This window comes from Equus przewalskii, chromosome X, assembly GCF_037783145.1.
Source record: "Equus przewalskii isolate Varuska chromosome X, EquPr2, whole genome shotgun sequence".
NCBI classification, from domain to species: domain Eukaryota; kingdom Metazoa; phylum Chordata; class Mammalia; order Perissodactyla; family Equidae; genus Equus; species Equus przewalskii.
In genome coordinates, this window is record NC_091863.1 from 10,000,946 (window position 1) to 10,018,317 (window position 17,372).

At 43.1% G+C, this 17,372-nt stretch overlaps 1 protein-coding gene across 3 annotated transcripts in view; it reads left to right on the forward strand.

Annotated features, from left to right (window-relative positions):
- RAB9A (RAB9A, member RAS oncogene family) overlaps nucleotides 1-17,372 on the forward strand; it is a 29,273-nt gene that overhangs the window by 1,734 nt on the left and 10,167 nt on the right. Inside the window, exon 1 of one of the 3 annotated variants that reach the window (XM_070603721.1) lies at nucleotides 6,500-6,690. The exons of 1 other annotated variant lie outside the window; for it this stretch is intronic. The gene's annotated coding sequence lies outside the window, so the exon portion shown is untranslated. Of the gene's footprint in view, nucleotides 1-6,499; nucleotides 6,691-17,372 lie in introns of those variants that run through there. One more of the 3 variants, XM_070603723.1, reaches the window with a different exon arrangement.

Genomic DNA, 17,372 nt, shown 5'->3' on the forward strand with positions numbered 1-17,372 from the left:
CCAGGTTCATGGATGGTCCTCTTTTCACTGAGTCTTCAGGTGGTAGAAGGGGTAAAGGAACTCTGTGAGATCTCTTTTATAAGAGCACTAATCCTATCATGAAGGCTCTGCCCTCATCACTTAATCCCCTCCCAAAGGCCCCGCCTCCTGATACCATCACATTGGGGGTTAGGATTTTGAGGGGACACATACATTCAGTCTACAGCAAGCCACCTTGTTAAGCTCTTTGAATGATAAGTTTTCTGTAGAGTCCTTTGGATTTTCTAAGCATATCGTCTGTGTTTAATACAGTTTTGTTTCTCCCTTGGCATTCCTCATACTTGTTTTCTTTCACTTCTGTGTGCTAGGACCTCCAGTGCAATGTTGAAGAGAGGGGTTGCAGAAGACATCCTTATCTTTTTCCTGTTTTAAAGGGCATGCTTATAGATTGTAACTATTAAGAATGATGTCTGGGGACCCAGCCCAGTGGCGCAGCGGTGAAGTGCACATGTTCTGCTTTGGCGGCCCGGAGTTCACCGGTTCAGATCCCGGGTCTGGACATGGCACTGCTTAGCAAGCCATGCTGTGGTAGGCATCCCACATAGAAAGTAGAGGAAGATGGGCATGGATGTTAGCTCAGGACCAGTCTTCCTCAGCAAAAAGAGGAGGATTGGGAGCAGATGTTAGCTCAGGGCTAATCTTCCTCAAAAAAAAAAAAAAACAACAACAAAAGAATGACTCTTGGTAGAGGATTTTAGTAGATATTCTTTAAGAGGTTAAGGAATTTCCCTTCTGTTCCTGGTTTGCTGAGATTGTTTATCACGGATGGGTGTTGAATTTTATTGAATGCGTTTTTTTCTTCATCTATTAAGTTGATTGTATGTTTTTTTCCCTTTAAACTGTTGATGTTAAACTATTCTTGCATTCCTGAGATACATCCAAATTGTCATGACATTAAATTCTATCATTTTGTTTTCTCTTGATTAGTAGTCGCTTTTTGCTGCCTCTTCGCATGTCTCATATTTTTTGTTGCATGCTGGACATTGTGTATAAATGAAACATAAATGCTTCAGATAATGTCTTCCACCACTGGGGGTTCTCTCTGTCCTCTGTTAGGCAGATAGGTATCAGGGATTTATCACTTTCATCCAATCAGAGATTGAGTTTAGGCTGAGCCTCGCTAGTGCTGTGGCCTGGAGCCTGCACCAGCTTGGATTATTTATGCCTGCATGGATGAGGATGATGGGAGGAGATGAGAGGATAAGAAGCTGGTTATGTGAGCGCAATAGTGGTCTCAGCTCTTACACCGAAAAGTTCAAGAAAGCTGTTAATGGGCATTGTGTACTCAGACACATGGCAACAGGGAGGCAGGAAGAGCAACACTTCAGCATTACTGTCCTGAGTTCTAGGAGCAGCACAAAGTTTTAGATGTGTCTGTGTGGATTTGGAGAGTTTCTGTCTGAAAGAAGGAGTTGCTGAAATAACTAGATTTTTGTCTTGCCCTAACCATTATAGCCTAAGGCAAGGATTACATTCGGATGCCATACAAAGTATTTCTAAAGGTTGCTTAAAATCGCTTCATTAAAAAATTTCCACTTATTGCTTAAAAGAATATTGTAACATGGAATTCAAAATTTAAATCAAAATTCCCAGAATCTTGCTGCCCTAACAGTTCAACTGTCTTGATTTTCTTGATTGCTTTTCATTCTTTTTTTAATAAACACTCATATGCACAAACACCTACACAAACACACACAAATATACCTTTTTATGTAATGTAACCATGGCATGCCTGGAATTTTCCTTCTGCTGCCTTTAAAGGTGAAATTCAGTTTATGAGTCACATTCATCAGGAAATCAGCAAATGTATCAAATTCCCCACTTCATTCCTGAATTCTAATGCCTGTTAATTCTGCCATCTGTAATTACTCGAGTTAAGCTATGTTGAGAGTGTGAGCAGCATATTCAACATGCGCTTATTATTTTAAGAGAATACATTACATCTAATTTTGGCTAGGGAAACAATTATAATTTCAGTTTTTTCATCAATTACGATGATTTTATAATAGTTTGCATCTTTTCTTTATTCAGAATTTTGTTGAATGCTGCTATGTGTGAGGTTCTTGGTGAACTGCTTTCCCACAGCCCTTCCCACTGCTCCTTGCTCATCTGTTTTGTTTTTTTTTTTTGAGGAAGATTAGCCCTGAGCTAACTGCTGCCAATCCTCCTCTTTTTGCCGAGGAAGACTGGCCCTGAGCTAACATCCATGCCCATCTTCCTCTACTTTCTATGCCCTGAGCTAACATCCATGCCCATCTTCCTCTACTTTCTATGTGGGACGCCTACCAAGCATGGCTTGCCAAGTTGTGCCATGTCCGCACTCAGGATCCGAACCAGCGAACCCTGGACCGCCAAGAAGCGGAACATGCGAACTTTACCGCTGCGCCACCAGGCTGGCCCCTGCTTAATCATCTTTAGGGCTCAGCATGAGTCACCTCCTCATTCTTGCCTTCTCCGGTACCATTACCTTGTATTCCCACCAACTGCTTCTTGTTTATTTCCTTCCAGCCCCTTAATCCAACTTGTAACTGTACATTTGTTTAGTTGCTTATTGAATGTCTCCTCCACTCTTCTGAGCTGTCCTAGGAAAGGGACTGAATTGATTTTATTCAACAAGGTAAGGTCATGATATAAACACAGCTGGTGGATGGGAGCAAAAATGTAGGGAAGGTGCCTGGGGACACCCCCTGAATTTCTCCTGCGTCTTGTCTATCTCTGTATTCTCAGTTCCTGGCATAGTGTGCGTACTCACTATGTATTTATTTGTATTAACAAATACACTATATATTTGTATGTATTTGTATAAGTATAAGTATGAAATGACTTTTCCTTTTCTGCAAATCTTAAAACCACTCAAGGGGAGGGAGAGAGTAGATGTGTGTCTATGCTGCAGGCATTGGAAGGGTTTGGGCTGGTGTGGTGGTTACTCACTAACTGGGGAGGTGCCAGGTGTGTTGACTCCTGCCTCCCATGCTCTATCTCTTCTGACAGTGGGCAGGCTGATAGAAGGAAGCATGTCGGTGGCTTATGACATCCAGGTGCTCATTCAATATCAGCCACTGGACAGAATTCATGGGACCCATGAAAGAATATATGTTCTATCATGATTGTGGGTCAGACTTTCCATTTGATCACATCAACCTGAAGATTACAAATTCTGAAATTTTCTCACTGACGATATATAGATTAAGGGTGATGCTACTATTCCTTTTTCTTGATTCACTACTTTTTAAGATAAGCAGTGAAGAAATCAGATTTCTGGTATTTCCTCATATATTGAGATTTTATCTGACTTAAGGATCAGGATCAAAAGTTCTGGGGGGCTGGCCCCATGGCGTAGCGGCTAAGTTTGATATGCTCTGCTTCGGTGGCCTACGTTCGTGGGTTCAGATCCTGGGCGCAGACCTACACCACTTGTTAGCCATGCTGTGTTGGCAAATTACATACAAAATAGAGAAAGATTGGCACAGATGTTAGCTCAGGGCTAATCTTCCTCAAGCAAAAAAGTAAAAGGAAGATTGACAACAGATCTTAGCTCAGGGTGAATCTTCCTCAGCAAAAAGAAAAAAAATTTCTGTATTAGTGTAGGAAACATGCTGAATTTAGTTTCAAGACAAACTGGAAGAGTGTGACATTGGCTTGAAATATTGAAAATGTATATATTATATAAATATATAAACACATATAAATAAATATATTAAATAAATATTTCAATTCATATTGAAAAGTTATATATTATAAAAAGTATTTCCTTCACCAAATTGGGATTTTCCTCCATATACTATTTGTTAATGTTCTTTTTCACTTAACATTATTTATTATCTATTTTCACTCTGACTTTAAAGCCAAATATAATGGATTTTGAATTACTTTTTATGCTTTTCTCCTTTCTTAGCACAGCTATATAAGAACATCTATGCAATATTGTGAACAAATCTCTTATTTTGGCCAATGACTTGGGAAAAATACCAAATTTCTGATTGTTTAGATGTTATTTAATGGTCAAATTGCCTACCACTGAGTTCTGTGTTTTTCCTTGTATGTGAAAAGTATAATCAATTTAATTATAATCAGTATTTATTACACCTGCATCTGGGGCTCTGTTACTTGTAGTTTCTTCAGAGATACCAGAGGTGATTTCTTTCAGACTCCAACTCGAAATGGGGTATTAACTCCCAGTGCTCATAGTAATAAGTTGGTGTCATTTAAGGGAAGGAATTGTAATTGAACTCAACAGGTCCACCTGTTGGTGTGTGCAGAGCTGAAAAGCACAACCAAGGCTGAAGTGGGTGAAGAAAAAAGGTTTATTGCTTGCACAAGCAATGGAGAGCACTGGGGATCGCTCCCAAAGCAGTGCCCCCCAGCTTACTGCAGCTGGAGACTTTGCAGAGGATATGTTACAACTGTGTAACAACTGGGCCTAATCAGGGTGCATGTGCAGGCCTTACATAACGAGTTCAATGCCATTACATAAGGGACTCAATGCAACATGCCATTACATAACAGGTGCAGGGGAACTTTTGGACACTTAGAGCTGGAGCAGTTTACAAGGGTCCTGCTGCAACCATGTTGGTAGGATGGCAACATCTGCAAAACTGAGGACATCAACTTCCGAAAAATAGCACATTTAGTTTTCTTCTTGTCTGGAAAACATTTGACAGACTATGTTTAGTTATGGATCAGATTTTCATTAACCCTTTCCTTGCCTGGTTTCTGGTAACAGAATCTTTAATATCTAGCAACTTTGACCTCTTTTTCCTCCATGAGTGATGCAATACAAGTTTATAGAATATAAAGACGAAAATTCTAATTAGTTGAAGGGAGTCAAACTAGGTCAGTTCTTCAATGTTTTTTGTCAGTAAACAAGTTCGTGGAGCAAGAGAGAGAGAGAGACCATCTATCTAACTTGTGTCAGCTTGCTAACCACACACATCCAACAACAAAAATCTCCCCAAACTCCCCTTCCAGGGAAAAATCTTGTGACCCACACTCCTCTTGCATTGTCAAATCAATTAGGTAAAGAAGTGAATAGTGGAAGGGACCAGAATATACAAATATTCGTGTGTCAGTTGGCTAGTGTCCAAGTAATAGTTATTTCAGAAAAAGTACCTTTCCTCATTCTTTCTTCAAGTGCTGACTATAAGCTACACTCTGATATGTTTGTCTGCCTCATTTATGTTTTGGAACAGCCTAAGAATCAATTGTAGGATCTTCTGAGAACACTTTTTCGAAAACTTTTGGATTTCTTAAGGCTTACCACTTTAAGTCAAGATAGAATAATTCCATAAGAGCACTCGTTAATAACTGGCTGGTATTAGCAGTTGCAGAGATAAATTCCTATTCCATCACTCCTTGACTATGATTACGACATACGATTTTTAGGTAGCATTTCCTTAGTGACTCTGTGGATTGCTTGTGGCAATTTAGTACATGACACTTTATGTATTTTTTTCTTTTGGCAAATTAACTAATGTTCTTATATGTTTTATTGCAGAATTTTAATTATTATGTGTTTTAAAATAAAGGAATGAATATTTCTCCCCCTCCCTATTTTCAACAGATTTGTATTTCATAAACCTTTACTCATATTTCCCAGGAGAAGTATCCTGCATGGATAAAAAATAGGTTTTTTTCTATAAAAGAAAAATTCATTGAAGCTCAGACTAGAACTCACTCTTTATTACTCATTTATGCCTCATTTTCACTAGTGTTCTAAAATTGTCTCTTACACTTGTGAGAAACTCTTTCAAATATAACCTTTCTAGAGCGGAATGAAAAGACTACATTAGATGCTTTACCTGAAAATGACTCCCTAAAGAGCAGGAGATTATTTAGTGATTGCGGTCCCAGCAAATCATAACACTGAGATGCTTCTCTTGGAAAATAAAACTAAATCTAACCCACAAAATATATTGAGAGGTCACTAAAAGTCCCTCCCGTCTCCAGGGGCCTGTATCTTGTAAGACCCATGCGCTGGACCCCATATACAGAGAGGAATTAAGAAGAGCTTCCTCAATACCGCCTTTTCCCGCTATTGCTTCATATTTAGAGATGACAGAGGCAGTATTTAGCAAGATTAAGGAGAAAATTTAAATTATAAGAAATTCCTGTTATTTCACAATATCACAGCTGTTTTCATTTTTCGTTTACCCGTTTGTCCTTTGCACATTCGTTTTCTCATCGTCATCACGACAATCTGTGATTGTGCTTATGCGACCTGTTTATTTCCACTTTACGTAAACTTTTAAGGAAAACTATTATTTCGTGCTGTCTCTCTCCGGAACGAAGGCAGAGGACAGCAGGAATCGCCAACCCCAAGAAATACCGTGCTTTATTGAAGGCGGACAGGGGGTCAGGGAGCGGGTGAGGGCGCGGCGGACCGCGACCTCGAGGCTCCGCCTCCCAAGGGCCCCGCCCCGCCGCCCTGGGCTCCACCGCCCAGGCCCCGCCCCGCTGCCCCGGGCCCCGCCCCGGCCCGTCGCCATGTTGTTTCCTCGGTGCTGGACGGCAGCAAGTGGAGTCGCGCCCTGGCAGCGCTGCGTTGCTGCCGCCGCCGTCTTCTGCCCGCCGAGTCCTCAACCCTCTCTCTTTCCTCCCTGCACCCGTCCGGGCTGGCCCGGAGCTCCCCGGCGTCTTCCGTGTGGCCGCGAGGTGAGCGGGGCGCGGACTCCCGTCGGAGTCGGCCGGGGACCAGGGCGGGGGGCGCGGGCGTCAGGGCCTGGAGGGAGGCGTGTGGGCCCCGAGGGCGGCTGGGCCTCCAGCAGCTGGGGCGGGGGGCACGAGGCCTGCGCGGGAGGGGGAACAGCTTGTTGTTCGCTGCCTCGTATTGACTGACGCAGGAGGAAAGAGGGGTTCCCGCATCCACACACCCGGGGAGGGGGACACACACACCCAAATACGCGAGAGACGCCCAGACATCCTGGGGATACACACACGGGGACAGACACACACACACACCTGGAGAAAGGGAGATCCACAAACACCCCGGGGCACGCGACCCCCCTGGGAAAGAGATCCAAGAACACCTGGGGACCCACACACACCCAAACACCCGGGGAGAGAGACACATACACACAAACACCCCGGGAAACACACACGCACACGGAGAAATGCACACGGAGAAACACCCGTCACCCGGGGGCACACCGGCACGCCCCAGCCCACCCAAACCAAACCCTAGCCTCGAATGGTTAATGTCGAGAAGGCGAAGGCGCTCACGCAGTTTGATTTTGGCGACCTCTGACCTGCTGCCCAGGTGAGCATTTGCCACTATGTTGTGACCACTCGGGTGAGGAGTTTGGAATGTAAAGCCACTCCTAGGGACTGGAGGCGGTTTGGGGCATTATCTGATTCCAACTCTGGCTAAGGTTTCAGAATCGTGTTCCTTTCTTTCTTCCAACTTAGTACGTAGAGGCAAGATGAGAATTTAAAGTGCAGACCAAAGGGCTGTGGAGGTATTAGTTGGTTTTGTTGCTGTTTTTTCTTTTTAAGTGATGACACATCCCGTGACCACGGTTCTTTTGAGGAATGATTTTTCTGCTAGTTTCCAAATTGTCACGTGACTATATCTTTTTGTAGAATTTCAGCGTCCTGATAATAGACAGAGTTTGCTTTTTAAAAACTGAAATTTTTTTTTACATGTTTGTCTTTCTGTCTCTGGCACCATTGTAATAGAAAAATCCCTAAATTTCCTGTAATCTCAAAAGCTGTTCGTTAGACAAGGCTGTAGAGATGAAGGAAATTCAGAACTGTTCAGTCAGGGACTTTTAAGAAGTCTGTTCTTAGTTTGTCTTTTAAAGCTAATGTTGAGGTCATCATCACTATTTGTCTAGGACTCTCAGTAACTTATTGAGATTCCCAAATCTAGGACAATGGTTTGGCAGTCTGTTGCTTTTTTATTTTTGTGTAGACATTGTAGTAAATTCCCCTTGTTTATATTAAGAAGTTTCTGGCATGTTGACTTATTTATTTTGGAGAGTTTTGTGATTTGGGAATATTTTTGGTCTCTCATTTGTGAGGTTAGAGTAACCCGAGGAAAACGAAGTTGAACATCATTGGCCTTGACTCCGAGCTGGGTTCTTGGAGAAATACTTGGGAAATACTTCAGTGCTAGTCCCTCTTTTCCAACCTGTGTCTACTCTTCGTTTCTTTCTATCTCAGCTGCTTCTTCCGTCTAGACTGCGGTACTCTGGGGGCCTGAAGATAGGTTCCTTTGGTTGTAGAGCTTAATTTTTAGCCTCCTGTCATTTCTTACCAATTCTTGGGCAGCCGCTCTGGCACTGGATGTTGTGTGCATGTAAATCCTGTACATGTATCATTTCGTTGAATTCTCACAGCATTTCTGTGGTATTAGCTCCATTTTACAGATGAGGAATTTGCTGGGGCGTAGGAGAGTTAGATGTTGCCCATGATCAAACAGGTGGCGAGAGGGCCGCCAGGATTCCACGAGGCCTGTGTGAGTTGAGAGTGGTAGTTCTCAACTGGGGAACGTTTGACAATGTCTGCAGGCATTGGTTCACACCTGAGAGGGAGTGCGGCTGGCATCTGGTGGGTAGAGGCCAGAGAAGCTGCTCAACATTTCTACCACATACAGGACAAGTCCCACACGACAGAGTTGTCTGGCCCAAACTGTCGCTGGTGCCGGGGTTGAGAAACCCTGCTTTACAGCAGTCTGTTTCAGCTCCTCTGTAGTTCTTCAAATGCGAGGTCGTCTTCCCATTTAGGATACCTCCTTGTCATTTTAAGAAAGAGCGGGGAGGGTGGGGGGGGGTGGGGGGGGTGGGGACGGGTCACTTTGAGAACTTGAAGAGATCTCCCTTGACAAAGACGCATATTCGTTCATTTGAAAGACGAAGAAATGAGCAAATAATTTCTGATTACAGAATCTTTTTTCTTTCTTTTTTTTTTTTTTTAAGGCAAAAGTGTCAGAGAGTACTTGAGAGTCATTCAGAGCCGTTGAAGTAGACTTTGGGAGTTTGATTTCTGTATTATTCCAGTTGTCAACCGCATTTTCTGAGGAGCCTGTCAGGCACTGATATGAAGGTGCTGGTGATAGGAAGGGCAGGAGGGAGCCCCCACCTCCCCGAAGCTTGTAGTCTAATCATAATCATAAGATCAGGTTCCCACTTTGTCCTAGAACAAAATTTATCATCCTGGCTACTCAAAATCAGGGGCCAGGTGTCATTAAAAAAACAAAACAGCTCCACACCCACACACTGGGACCTGTATCATGGCATTTACTGTGGGCAGATGTAAGTGAAGTAGGGAAAAGTTGGTGTGTTTGTGATAGCTTTGTAGGTTGACCACATGTGACTCTACAAGAATCAAATCGAGAAGCCATTCTTGTTAAGCATAAAATTCTTCCTTAAATTTAGCTTCAATAGAAAATAGTTATGCATACGTTTTATTATTGAAATCAAGAAATAAATGATGAGGGCTGGCCCTGTGGCCGAGTGGTTAAGTTCGTGTGCTCCACTTCGGTGGCCCAGGGTTTCGCTGGTTGGAATCCTGGGTGCGGACGTGGCACCACTTGTCAGGCCACGCTGAGGTGGTGTCCCACATGCCACAACTGGAAGGACCCACAACTGGAATTACACAGCCATGTACCGGGGCTCTTGGGGAGAAAAAGGAAAAGTAAAATCTTTTAAAAAAACAAAAAAGAGGGGCTGGCCCCGTGGCCGAGCGGTTAGGATCGCACGCTCCGCTGCAGGCGGCCCAGTGTTTCGTTGGTTCGAATCCTGGGTGCGGACATGACATTGCTCATCCAAGCCACGCTGAGGCGGCGTCCCACGTGCCACAACTAGAAGGACCCACAACGAAGAATATACAACTATGTACTGGGGGGCTTTGGGGAGAAAAAGGGAAAAAAATAAAATCTTTAAAAAAAAAAAAAGAAAAGAAATAAATGATGAAATTTTTTTAATGACTTTTGCATCATTTTCTTGTCTTTCTGGCATTTTCCGGCCTGTTTTCACCATGCCAAAGACTAGGCCCTTCAGTATATGTACTGCTTCATTCTGGTGGCAGATGTAACTATTGGGTGAACTTTGGGAGGGAGTGATTGAGAGGAGGAATCAAAAAGGGTTGGCTCTCTTTAGGAATTGCCCTGAAAGTGTTATTCATGCCGTCAACATGGCACCTTTTGTGGGTAGCTTGGCTTTTTGACTTATCCTGATGGACGCTGTGTTCTTTTTTTTTTTTTTTAAAGATTTTTTTTTTTATTTTTCCTTTTTCTCCCCAAAGCCCCCTCGTACATAGTTGTATATTCTTCGTTGTGGGTCCTTCCAGTTGTGGCATGTGGGACGCTGCCTCAGCGTGGTTTGATGAGCAGTGCCATGTCCGCGCCCAGGATTCGAACCAACAAAACACTGGGCCACCTGCAGCGGTGTGCGCGAACTTAACCACTCGGCCACGGGGCCAGCCCCACGTCGTGTTCTTTTTTAACGAGTGGATTTCTCTGCCTCTTATCAGGAGTTGTCTGCTAGAGGGTATAGGGTGCTAAATTGTACACCTAAAAAGGATTGCTGTCGCATGAGATCTAACAAAGGGATGTGTGTTCTTTCCTTACTGGAGGGGTTTTATTCTGGGAAGCGTCAAGAAGAATTGATGCAGGAAGAACATCCACTGGCCTCAAGGAGTCTTGCTCAGTCTGTAGTTGGCTTGCTACTCTGGCCAAGTTAGGTCACCACATTTCTTTCTTTGTATAATAAGACGGTTGTACTTTAAAATCTATGAGATTATACGACACTAAGTAGAGACATCAAATTATTGGCTTCCAAGTAGTTCTGCCCCAGGCAATTTGCTGGTTAAGCAGCAGGAGGAAATAAGCCAAATAGCAGTGTGTGTGTGTGAGTGAGTGTGAGTGAGTGTGTGTTAGAATGAAACACGTCTCACTTGAAAGCTAACTAGGTAATAAATTGGTTAGTCAAAACCAAGGACAAGAAAATAGGGCTTGTGACTAAGTAGGTCATCACAGAGAGCGTTTAATAAGGATTTTTCTGGTGGGGGGTGAATTCACAAAATGCCTCAGGGAGTTTGGAAAGCTGTGATGCAACTAAAAGGTCAGGAGACCTGAGGGAGGAGACCTGGGGGACCCAGGTGTGTAGGTGGAGGGAGGCCTGGCTGTCTGGGCTGGAGGCAGTCCCCAGGGAGCGTGCCAGGAAGCCTGGGGCTGCCTGGGCTCCGTGGATAACTTGGAGGAGAAATCTCTGTTTCCCAAGGTGAATCTTGATATTGTACATGTTGTGAAGTTGAGCTCTGGGTATTTCCACATTCTGGACTACTTTCTGTTAATTTGTTTTTATTGCAGTAGCTTTGGTTTATAACATTATATAAATTTCAGGTCTACATCGTTATATATTTTGTTTTCTGTGTAGATTACATCATGTTCACCACCCAAAGACTAAGTACAATCCATCACCACACACATGTGCCTAATCACCCCTTTCACCCTCCTCCTTCCCTTTTTGTTAGTTTTTGACCATGGTGGGTACAGGGTTTAGAATGCCGTTGCTTATCATGAACGCAGAGAGGAGGACTAGATGTAAAGGAATGTAAGCAAGGTAACAGCTAGGTCAGCATGGGGTCAAGAGAAAGAGAGTTACGTATTTTGGAAGAAATATAAAAGTGAAGCAGGCAGTGGAGGCTTCACATTCGGCTTCACCGAACCCGGCTCATTTCATAGCCGGAAACCTGGACGCAGACTCGACTTTTGTCGGAGGCCTGACGCCTTGCAAATGTATGCTGTTGTTTGAGGGGAATGGAGAAACAGTATGGAACAACTTGATACATTCATTCTATGGCTACATTCATTACCCAAGTGTGGAGGATAGCAGAGCAGCGTAAACTAACGAACTGAACTGTTAGTTCAGTGTAAACAGCACTGTTTTAATTCCAAGTTCTTGTGAATTGGATTAGGTTTTTGGGTGCAGAGGCTGATAGCTTGCAGAAGATTAGTTCTCATAAGAGTGGTTGTGTTATCAGTGTTAGATAAGCCTGAAAAAAGCCTTACAGATTTCTATTTGTAGAATTTGCTCTGGAGAACCCTAACAAGTAGAGTGTTTAAATGATTGAACAAGTTCAAAACGTGAGAACTCACTGGGCTACAGTATATAGCTAAGTGACTGCTCGAGTCTGTGCGGTTTCATGCTCGCGTATTCAGTCAGAGCAGTGATTAGATAAACACACCTGAAAACATACATGGTTTAGTTGGAAGTTAGAACAGAACAAAGAACCGCTTGAGGACCACACGTTGGGGAATGCAGAGCATTTTCTGGAATGAGTTCCATTGGAGCAAACAGCTGCCACCCTCATCCTGTTCCACATTAATGTTTGCACAGTCCTTGACTTTTATTACATCAGGCCTGGAAAAGCCAGCTTCGCAAAGATAGGATGTCATCGAAAGGAATGTGGTGCGATCTAATGTTGAAACTGTGAACTCCCTCGAGCGCCAGTTTGCCCGGTGTCCTGTAAACGTCCAGTATCTGTGTGGTTCCCTCAGAAATTTAAAAAAGCCTGCCCTGCCTCTGTTTCCTGTGCAGACTTTCCCATGACCCCCCTCCTCCCTGTTGTCTGTAGTATTTCATCCCCATTTTCTGCTGCACACGCTTTAGGAAGTCAGTCTGCTGGTGGAGGAAGGGGCCACCGGGTGCAGGGGCGGTGGTCATGGGGTCTTTTGGAGAAACCCTTGTGCTCTCAGCCTGGGCTGGCCTGGCTCAGTAAGCATCCAGTGCCTGTGTGCTCTCTAGGGCCTGTGCCTCTCCAGGTCTGTGGTGGGAATTGGTTTTCTCATTGTGAGCCACTTCTCCCGAGTTAGGTTTCTTGTCCCTTCAGTTTGTCACTGCTGGACCATTTGCTTTCCATCTTTTCAATATTGTTGCCACTTCTCATCTACCATCAAGAGTTGTTCTCTCTTGTACTTTTTGGCTTTGTAGATTTCTTATACCTTTTCTGTCCTTTGGTGGGAGTAAAGGAAACAGGTTTGACCTGCCCTGTTTAGTTGGACCGGGGGAAGTTATTTAATCTTTGTAAACTTGTATTTATTGATCTATAAAATATGGATGATAGTGTCCAACTTGCAGGTGATTTGAAGGTGCCTTGTGCCAGATACTTAGTAGATATTTAGTAAGCAGCAGTGGCTAATGTTACTATGGTCATAGCATTTGTTATTTGAACAAACAAGACAATGGCAATAGGTAGGGAGGGAAGTGAACACGTTTCTTGTGTGGGTGAATAAAGTGGGGAAGACAGGAGACAGCTTTTGGAAATGAGGAAAATAGCTTGGGTTGAGATATGTTGAATTTGAACTGCCATCAGGATGCCAGATGAACATATTATAAAAGGGATTGGAATTCTTGTCTGGCCCCCAAGGAGTGGCAGGGCAGTGGTGGACTTTAGTTTAGCAATCACTGGGTTTTATCTCAGAAAGATATGGTTTGGCAAGAGCTAAGGGCTTCAGCCTTGTGATATACCTACTTTAAGAGCTTGTTAGAAAAGGGAGCCATCTAGGTTGCAGAAAGCTAAGAGTGAGGGAGAGAGGAAGTGGAACCTATTGTCAGAGTTGTTTTATGGACGATTAAGTAGGAGGCATTTTCACGGTCACTGCCTGGCTGTTTAGACCTAGTAGAGGCAGTAATGGTGGCCAAGTCCGGACTAAGACTTGAAGGTCCCACCTCTGCCTCCAGCTAGAGGTGTGATACTTTGCAAGACCCTTTCCCAGTTGGGCCTCCATTACTTTATTTGTTTAAAAAAAATGCCTTGAGTACCCTTCTGAGATTTTATGTCCTGTACATCCAGGCAAATGGCTGTATCTGAGAGAATTCACTCTCTACTGGGTGGGCCTCCAGTGTGGACATTGGTCAGCCATGAGGGTGTTTTCTAGAAGCATACACAGTGAAGTCCTAAGAGAAGCAGTCTTGTCTTTATTTACTTGAGGGTTGCGTGTACCTTAGGGCATTTAGACGAGGGCTGAGGAGAAGCCCTTGGATTGGCTATTAGGAGGTCTTTGGTGACTTCTGCTGACCTTCATGAGGATGGAGGGGTTTGGAGCCTGGGTGTAGTGGGCGGCATGGAGAGTTGATCAGACATAGAGGTGAAATGGGTAGTGATGGCAGAGTAAGTTTGAGCTTGGAACGCTTTTTGTAAGCAGTCAGTTTCAGTACCTTGGTGGGGGCAAACTGGGGCATTGTTGATGGAAAAGTGGGATGAGGTGAACTTTCTGGAAAGCTACCTGCAGTTCTCTTACATTTCTTCTCATTTTGACCTGGTGACAACTTCCCTGCAGAATGGGAGCTTCTAATCTAGTTGAGTCCTATATACCAAACATAGAGCTGTCTTCTTGAAATATATCGTTTTGGGAAATCCCCACTCCTCTTACTTTCTCTAGTAGCCAAGAAGTTCTCCTTTGCTGTGGCTCCATGCCTCCTGGGCCATGTTTGCATACTAGCTCTCCCCTGAGTTCTGTGTGAGTTCTCCAGCCCTTACCCTTTTCTGCTCCAAATAAAAGACGCCTGGTTTCTTACCGAACTTGAAGAGAGGGGTCAGACCAATGCTCCCTTAAGTTACAGCAGATCGTTGCAGGTCATATTTAATTTGTGTTTTGCTGCTTCAGTATATTTTTCTAACATGTATATTCAAATTCATTTCTTTCACAATGCATTCTTCTTCCTAAAATACCTAGCTGTAATTCCCAGGATTCCTATCTTGTGACCTTTATCCGTTTTGCATTTTAATTCTGTCCCCCAAAGTGCAACCTTAAACTGTCCCCCTTCTTTTTATTATTGTCATGCATTTTAAGTGCCTTTTACAGGTGAGTTTCTTATTACAGGTAGATTTATGCTTGTTCCTTTTAAGGGCCTCATAAAACAAAAGAAAGAACAAAATGTTATCCTCACTTCCAGGATTAGCAGTTTCCCGTGAGTAAATGTGTTCACTGAACCCTCACAGTTTGTGGTCAAAGTGTAATATTAATGAAGTCTCACAGGTGAGGGAGAGAAGGGAAATAGTGCTGCCACGTAAAGATGAAAGTCTCGAGGGTGTCATGAACCACACAAAGGGATCACCCGTAACATATGAATGATGTGGACATGTATCGACCATTTCTTGAGGTCCAGATTCCTTTAAGAATCTGGTGAAACCTTTTTTACTCCTTCCAGAGAACAGCTGAAGCCCACACGCTTCCACCCATACACTCATCCTTATTGTACCTGAGATTCTAGGAGGTGCATTTTCCCCCTGCAGCTCCTTCATGGCCTCCCAATTAAGCGCGCTCTATACCTGCACTGCCCAGTACAGTACTCATGTAGCAGTTGAAATTTAAACGAATTAAAGTTAAAAATTCAGTTCCTTACTTGGACCAGCCACATTTCAAGTACTCAGTAGCCACATGTGCTTAGTAACTAGTGTATTGGACAGCACAGATGGAAAACATTTCCATCATTGCAGAAAGTTCTGTTGGGTCATGCTGCTCTGTACTTTCAGAGTGGTTTAAGAAGGTTTAGTTCCTTAACCAAATCTGTTTTTTCTCCTCTCTCCTTTCCCACTCTCTCCACCACTATTAATGATTAACTAGTGTACTTAACTACAGAGGTGCCCTGTTTTAAGCAAAACTGAGAGTATATATTTCTTAAAAGTTTAATTAGATGACTCATCTTCAAAAAAGTATACTTATTGAAATGGGTTCTTTAAATAGGGCGAGCTGCTCTGACATCGTGACAGTGTAGTTTCATTGACAGTGTTCTCCATCTCTAGTTGTCTTTCTGTGGGACAGTGCTCAACTAGATAATTTATTTCACCTGACAAGTTGTGCTTCCAAGCTGGTCTCTTCCTATGGTACTTTGCTTAATTCTTTCTTTTTTTGTTGTTGACTTCTTGTAGAAATAGCACCCATGAGACTTAATGACTTCCTTGACTTGCTTTTTACTCATACATTTCAGCGAGACAACCAGGAAGACTGGAAACAGAGTGGAACTAATTAGGCTAAGTGAGACACGCTGATATTAAGATATAAGGAAATAAATACAGCTCAAGCGAAAATAGAAATAATTTAAAGATTATCCATGCTTTTTTTCCCTTGGTTAGTGTCTTTGAGTCTCAGTTTCTCAAGCTATGAAATGAAATGCAGTTAAGTGGTATGTCTCTAGTTAGGATACTTGGGGTAAATGCAAAAGGACTGTGTGATTTTGAAAAAAAAAATCTGTTCCTAAATTTAAACCAGGAGTGATAAATTCAATTTGAGGTTTTGGAAGTGAGAACTATAGTCAGGGGGTTACAGAGTAAGTGTTTCAAAATTTGAAATTTTGAGAAAAGCAGTTTAGAAACGCAGCCCACTCTCCCTGTGGTGGCTTATTAGAGGAATGTTGTTTTCACCATTTCCCAGCTCCCTGTGGTAGTCCATAGTACTTATTTTAAAGTGGTTTTCTCCTTAGACTTGCAAGTAAGAATCAATTTTTTTGTCCCTTCCCACACATTGTAATAGACCCCAAAAATAGAATGGGGGAAGAGCTGATTGAATAGAGAAACAAAGCATTGTAAGTGCCTAAAATACAAACAGAAAAATAAGAATAGAATAACAAGACTAAAGGGGGAAGTAATTTACTCTTTGTTCTTAGTTTAGGATTTATTTGGTTCCTCACCATTTGTCAAGTTTGGTACAAGATATTATAGAACAAAAAAGGACAAATGAATGGATCGAATTAGGTGTTGTGTGCCCCTCCCAGGGAGCTGACATTGTAGTTAGGAAATAGACACCTACGCAGCTGACGGTGGTGAGAGCCTAGGTGAGTGAGAGCTGTAATAGACGTGGAAATGATTATGAGAGTGAAAAAGAGAGGAAGGTTAGGTTTCTGGGGGTGGCCATAGAAGGCTTCTTGGGTGAGGTGATGGGAACTAGGCCTTTGGATAGCTAGGCTTTTCTTAGCTGTTGAGGTGTAGGGAGGAGCCTCTCAGGCCACCATAAGGGCCTGAGCAAATGCTGGACAGTAAATGCCTTTGATGGGTGTGGGCATGGTGAGTCGTAGGGATATAATTGGGACAGGCTTGTAAAGTAGGGTTGGATATCTTTTTGAATGCCATGCTCAAAACCTTATATAATAAAACCTTATATAATGAAGAAATAAACAGTTTAGTTATCTGTAAGCATGGAGGCAATTAGATCCATCATCAATAAAAAATGTCTACCTTTAATCCATACAAACATTCCTGTTAGAGATTTATATTTTCCATGCTTGGCTGTGCCTTCCCCATGGTTTATTGTAGTGGTTGGCTTTGGAAGCCAGCAGGGGCTTGGAGAGGGCCAGAGAAAAGGGTACTGCTGATAAACTGTCCCTAAACAATTG